Source organism: Polypterus senegalus, chromosome 4, assembly GCF_016835505.1.
Source record: "Polypterus senegalus isolate Bchr_013 chromosome 4, ASM1683550v1, whole genome shotgun sequence".
NCBI lineage: Eukaryota > Metazoa > Chordata > Cladistia > Polypteriformes > Polypteridae > Polypterus > Polypterus senegalus.
In genome coordinates, this window is record NC_053157.1 from 228,675,985 (window position 1) to 228,682,688 (window position 6,704).

The following is a 6,704-nucleotide window of genomic DNA, read 5'->3' on the forward strand; positions in this document are numbered from 1 at the left end:
TTCCCAGAAGCCCCAGCCTATGGCCTTTTGGGAGCACCCCATACCAATGGAGAAGATGCTGCCTTTCAGGCTGTGCCCTTGCATTTGTATTAAAAGTGCCAATTCATGCTCTCTATTCTTTCCTGAAACTGCCAGTATCTGCCTTTACCCTGTGCCACCTTTCTCCTGTCATTTCCTCTGTTATCCTGACAACTTATTCCAGTAAGTTTGAACAATGCATAGATAAAATGGAGACAATATAATGTGCAATTCATCACAAAGCGACTTGAATACAGCTTAATTAAAAAGGAAACAAACACAGGATATTGCTCACAAAAGAATAATGAAACTGTAGCAGTTTTAACAGATAAGAGTTTATAGATTTAATATCAAAATGGAAGAGTAAGTTAAAAAATGAACAAAGACCATTCTGAAATGCATGAGGGAATGGATGCAAATTTAAACCCTACTAATGGTGGAGGGGTTATGTATTGAGGCACCCTTATTGCTCATTATTTAGATTAGACATACTTTGTTAACACTAGAATTACCAGAGCCTACGAAAAAACTCATAGATCTGTCCTATTTTAAATCGCTTCACACCTCTCCATCAGTGTCTTTTGTCCTTTAAATGTGTGGATAAGCAGCTGCTATCACATCCCCCCACCCCACACAGTTTTCCAAGCTCTGTTTACCTGCATGTCAGTTGCTTAGAGTTGTATAGAGTTAATGTTAAGTAGATTACCCAGAGGGGACTAGGCCGTCTGGAGTTTTTTTTGTTTTTTGTTTTTTCTATCCACCCTGGCCATCGGACCTTACTTATTCTATGTTAATTAATGTTGACTTTTTTTTTTTTACAGTGTCTTTTATTTTTCTATTCTTTATTTTGTAAAGCACTTTGAGCTACATTTTTTGTATGAAAATGTGCTATATAAATAAATGTTGTTGTTGTTGTTGTTGTTGTATAGTGAGAAGTCAAACAAAATGACACCTTTTATGAATACTATATCCTTATTTTGAACACTTGCATTTCACGTGTGTTTCATGTCTACAACGATCTATGTAAGCACATCGTTAAAAGAGAAAAAATTTTCATGTTTTAGTAATAATTGACAAAGTGTAGACCTGAAGTGTATAATGTGTGAAGCCTGAATTCCAAATATCAAGGAAACACTTTCACAAAAGTTACAAATACTGTATAACAAAACAAGTGCACTTTTATTTAAGACTTTAACCGAAGAAAAAAGAAAGCAGGTTATGGTAGGCGGTTGATATGTTTTCACATAGACGCGCTATAACAGTCCTCTGCATCTCCTGGAGTTGAAAAGACATATCAACATGCAGCAACATGTGGACACTGGCTCGGAAAAAAAAAAAAACAAACAGTCACGTCATTACTACACAGCATGAAGGTATGCAAATGAATATAATGTTGCATTAGTACAACAACGTTTTCCAAAATGAACAATACAGGTCATAAAATGAATTATTCCAAATGTCATATATATAAGTCTCTCTTTTTTGTCAGAGCAGCTTTGATATCATGGATCAGAAGGCACATACTAATTCAGCGTGAGCAGGAACACTCAAGAATAAAATTGAATAAAAACAATTCACATCCACAGTCATTCTCAGTCACGCACGATACTCACACCCATGTCCGCAGTTTTCCCAGTCTCGTTCGCGCACCAGATCTGACATGGTTTTCAAATAAATAGAGGGAATAACAAAACAAGTTTGTACCCACCACATCTTTATCTGAAAAAAGCGTCACATTGTGGAAGCTTGAACGTTAAAGAATAAAACTGAAACAAAAAATCGACAAGTACTATAAATTTACAGACGCAAATCAAATGTATGTTTTTATTGTATGATATAAATAATAAGAGTAGCTCAGTACTCAAAATGGTAAATTTGGGAAGCGGATGACATTGAAACTGTGACCTCTTGATTGAAAGGCAGCAGTTCTTAGCATTGCACCACACAAGCTGTCATATCAACCGCCTACTGTAACCTGCTTTCTTTTTTCTTCGGTTATATTCTTGAATAAAAATGCACTTGTTTTGTTATACTTGTACCTTTTGTGAAAGTGCTTATTTCATATTTGTATTTCAGGTTTCACACATTATATATTTCATGTCTACATTTTGTCAATTATTAGTAATACATGAAAAACATTTCTGTGTTAAAAGTGTTTTTACAGAGATTGTTGATGACATTGAACACACATGAAATGTATGTATTCTAAACGATGATGTACTTTTTTACCCAATAAAGCTCCAGCACTTCACTCGAAGATAAACACTGAGCACTGCGAAACTTCTTTGCAAATTGAAATGTGGTGGTAGGTGAGGGGAGGGAATAGCCGGCTGCTTGCTGCTTGTCTTAAAGGACAAAAGACGCAGAGGGAGAGGTGCAAACGGATTTAAGGTGGGCCAAATTTTCGAGTTTTTTCGTAGGCTCTGGTAATTCTAGTGTTAATCACCAAGGAGAACTTCAAAAAATTTCTGGGTTCCTTATTTTAGCCCCCTTTTCAGGTTCAAAATCTAGACAGTGCAACTCTACAGTCTACATAAAGCTATCAGGCTAGAAAAAAACAAATAGACCCAAGCATATTTACCAAAGAAACATCCATCCATCCATTATCCAACCAGCTATATCTTAACTACCGGGTCACAGGGGTTTGCTGGAGCCAATCCCAGCCAACACAGGGCGCAAGGCAGGAAACAAACCCCTGGGCAGGGCCCCAGCCCACGCCAACTGCAGACCAAAGAAACAGAGACCAGAAAACAAAAGGCCAACAATACAGAGTTACAGGTAGCACCCCTGTCAAGTTACAGTATCCCCATATTCACATGCAAAATGAGTCTCATTAACACAGGCAACACAGATCTACTAGTGCCAGGCATAGATTTTACCAAAAACCCATAACGGCCTACAAAATGATAATCTGCCGGACAGCAAAAAAATTTAACTTTGAGAGATATGATCAAGAATGAAAAGGTCAGAGAAATGGTCGGAGCAATACTGGTCCAGCAGAACATCCAAATGCAGAAGGACATCTGGTTTAGACACCTAATTTGAATGGCAGTGGACCAGCCAGACTCAAAGGTGTTCTGGAGTCCATGCAAGAGGAGGACCACAGAGACAATGGACCGGTGGTGTGGCATAGACTCTCTTATTGGTCACCAAGTCTTTTGACCTCACACTTGGACACACTCCACTATGTGATGCCCCAGGACAGGAGTGGAAAATGAAGAAAAGAAAAAGAGCTTGTGGAAATAAATAAGCTGACCCATCCGCTTTGCTGCAGGTTAATAAAGCTTGGACAGGACTGCAGCTGGTGCAGTCACACCATTCATAAATCACAAACATTTACAAACAGCACTACACACAAGAAATGCAGAGAAACTGCAAACCTGACTGATGTCGTTGTCTTCTTTGTGACTGAAATGCTGTTAATAAGAAAAAAGTACTCTGTGCTTTCTTCCCCTTTAGCCAAAGTGTCACACAGCTGAAATGAAGTAACCTCGGTATTGAAGCTGTATTTGACAATTTATACAGAAGGAAACAGAGCTCAAAGCTCAATTAAAACATAGCAAGCTGGTGTTACAGGAAGAGCACTCTGAAAAGGGGGCTTTCAAATGAGCAATCAGAATAAATAAAAAAAGAGAAACTGAGCAGCCTCATCTGATGGCAGAAGGTGTACATGCTAGGACCTCTAAACAGTCAGACGCACAGAATGTTCAATGCAAGCATACAAATATTTTTTGTATTAATAAGCCTTTTCTGATACAGAGATTTGAAATCTCAAACTCTTGTTATACCACTTGGTAAGATGCTGATTCAGTTATTACAGTTCTCTCCTCACTGCTTTCTTTGGAATGCCAAGAGACCTTCTATTAAGCACCATATTTCAGCTCAAGATAAGGAAGTGTAATATATTCGGTAACTGCTTTTCCCGCTTTTCCCTTAGTATGGAAGAGGAAAACATTCAAACTGCTTTATTAAAAGCTGAACGTCCAGAGAAGCATTCATGTCACAACCTGCTGCTGAAAAGAACAGACCCTCCTAAGAGGCAGCAAATATTTTTGGTTGAAAAGTCCTCTCTATACAATAGACTGTCCCAACGTAACTTGTAATTTGTGCTGTTAGATGACTTTTGCAGCAAAACTGTCTCTCATTGAATGGGGTATCCACCCTGGATCTCCAACCCTTTGACTGTCTCAGCTCTCTATTCTTAGACACTTGGTGACATTTATGATTATCCCACATTGGAATGTTCCAGTTACTGAGGTCCTAGTTCTCTGTCCTCCTTCTTCCTTCTTTTGCAATCTGCAATTCAGATCACTCCTTAAAGCAAAATTGTGCCCCCTTATCCTCTCTACTCCGTTCCCACCCACTAAATAACTTTTTGTGTTTTGCTATCTCCAAATATAAAGCCAGAGACTTCATAATACACAAGTCTACATAAGGCATGTAGGGCTTTACCTTTATTTTAAGTCTGGTGGTGTCACAACCATTTTTCTCCCTGCATTAGCATCCTAGCAATATGTCTGTATTCTCCGAAAACCCAAATGATCAGTGTGTTCAATTTAAATTTATACATCACCTATACATCACCCTGGTAAGCTATACACATTTGGCTGCTAATCCCATCTGTCACTTGAACCCTTGAATGCCCAGGGCGCCTCAGTTTTCTCCTTAAATATTTCTTCCCCTGGTTATTTCTACTCTTACTCCCACTTTAATCCAGCAATATTATAAAGTTCATTAAATGCTGAATTGATTTTTATGACTTGTATTTTATTGAGCTTTGATCACAAAAAAAGAACCAGGCTCATGTAATTATATGCCCATCTACAGGGAAAAAGTTTTTAATATTTGAATACATTTCTATAGTTTTATTACATTGTCGTGTGTTATTTGGTTTCTTGTGAAGGCAATTTGTGAAAGATTAATTATAAAAGAACTAGCCAACCCGCCGCATACCATATGCCTCATAATCAGGCCTGTTTTTTAATGATTTTTAAGCACAGGGAGAAAATTAACATTTGAAAAATCGGTAATGTAATAAATCAGCAAGAAAAGCAACATTGTAACAATGCACGGAACGAACCAACACACAATCATCTGTGACTGAAAACTGGCGGACCGCAATCGCGCCTTCTCTTGCCAGATGGAGGGATGGGGGTGCACGGAGCGGAGTGTGGAACGGGAGGAGAGGAGAAGGACGTCCATTCCGCTCCCTCCGCTCATGCTATTCTCCTGAATTCTCATTCAGTATGTACTGCCCACTCATGTGCCCACCTTCAACTTGTTACTTGAGTCGTTGGCTGCTTTTATAAATATAATCCACCAAGACACCCGACCACGGTAGTAGCGAGGTGGGAGGGGGGTGTGCACAAAGGGTAGGGACACAACCAGTGGGAGCGTATGAGTCGTACTTAGTGGGAATTCCACGGTTTGCAGCCCGAATGGGGTTCAACGGCTTACCCACGCCTCTCTGCATCGTGTAGACACACGCTCAATCTCATGCATAATTATTTATTGAATGCTAAACACTTCTGGAAAGACACGATTGTCTAAAACGGGTTGGTGTGAGGATACAACAGAAAGTGAATGAAAAGATGGAACTCTGGAGAGAGCAACATATAATTGTCCATGAGTGAAGAAGACACATGTTTGTCGCGGATGCGAATTGCTGTATGTAACGTGTAAAACAGTTTGCTATGGTGCACGCGGTCGTGCATCGTAACCGAAAACTCGGTTTTTAAAGACTTCTTACTTCATTGTGTTTTAACCTCAGTTGTAAAGGATTGTTTTAAGGCTCCCATGGGATACCCCTCGCAAACTGTTTTACACGCTGCATATGGCGACTCACCTCCGCAAGAAACATGCCTCTATGAACAGTCAAGGTGACTCAGAGGTACATGAGGCCTCTACGACAGACAAATATAAATGACGCCGTTCTTTCTGTGTCGTCGCGCCCGAGTTGGCGGCCGTGGCTCTGCGAGTTGTCGTCATATCCAATGGTCTTGGCCGTGGCTCCTCCCTGCGTGCGCCATAGGTGTCTTACTTGTCAGCGGCTTAGTGAATCCATGCCCCTTCCGGCGTGCTTTCCATGGGTGTCTTGCCTTAGTGAATTATATATATAGATAAGAAGATTCATTAAAATCATTCACAGTTCCATGGACTTGCCATTGATTTGTGCCACTGCAGCTGCCTATGTGGTGTTTGCACATTCTCCCAGTATTTGTGTGGGTTTATCCCCAGGTACACCAGTTTCCTGCCATCTTTCAGATATGTGTATTAGGCTGAATGGTTTCTTTTAATGATGCATCAGCACCAAGGAATTCACTTGGACATCTCTCTCATCCCTAACTCACTGCTACTAGATGAAAAGTTGGTCTGCTGGATTCAAAGTGAAGTCCCGTCTTAGCTAAAGAATTGTCCTTGGTTGAGGTTGCCAGTCTACCTCTTTCACAAAAGCAGGTGTGCCTCTTTCATCCTATCTACACTTCAGCTCCATAAATCCTGGTCAGCATGAAATGTAACGCATGTGTATGTGTCTGCCGACCCACCCCACCCCAACTCCTCACAGAATTTTTCATATTTAACACCTTCTGTTCAGTGTTTTGTTAAAAGACAATGAAAAAAGCACATTGAAAAAATCATTTTAGCAAATGTGAAGTGGAAGAGGGAAAAATGTACTGTTTGTTGGC

The 6,704-nt window shown here is 40.0% G+C and overlaps 1 protein-coding gene across 1 annotated transcript in view; it reads right to left on the reverse strand.

The window, feature by feature from the left end:
* The window catches only part of LOC120528095 (C-type lectin domain family 10 member A-like), a 63,450-nt gene extending 59,974 nt beyond the window's left edge, over positions 1-3,476 (reverse strand). The window contains exon 1 of the mRNA XM_039752118.1: positions 3,399-3,476. The gene's annotated coding sequence lies outside the window, so the exon portion shown is untranslated. The remainder of the gene's footprint in view (positions 1-3,398) is intronic.
* Between the last annotated feature and the right edge of the window lie 3,228 nt (positions 3,477-6,704).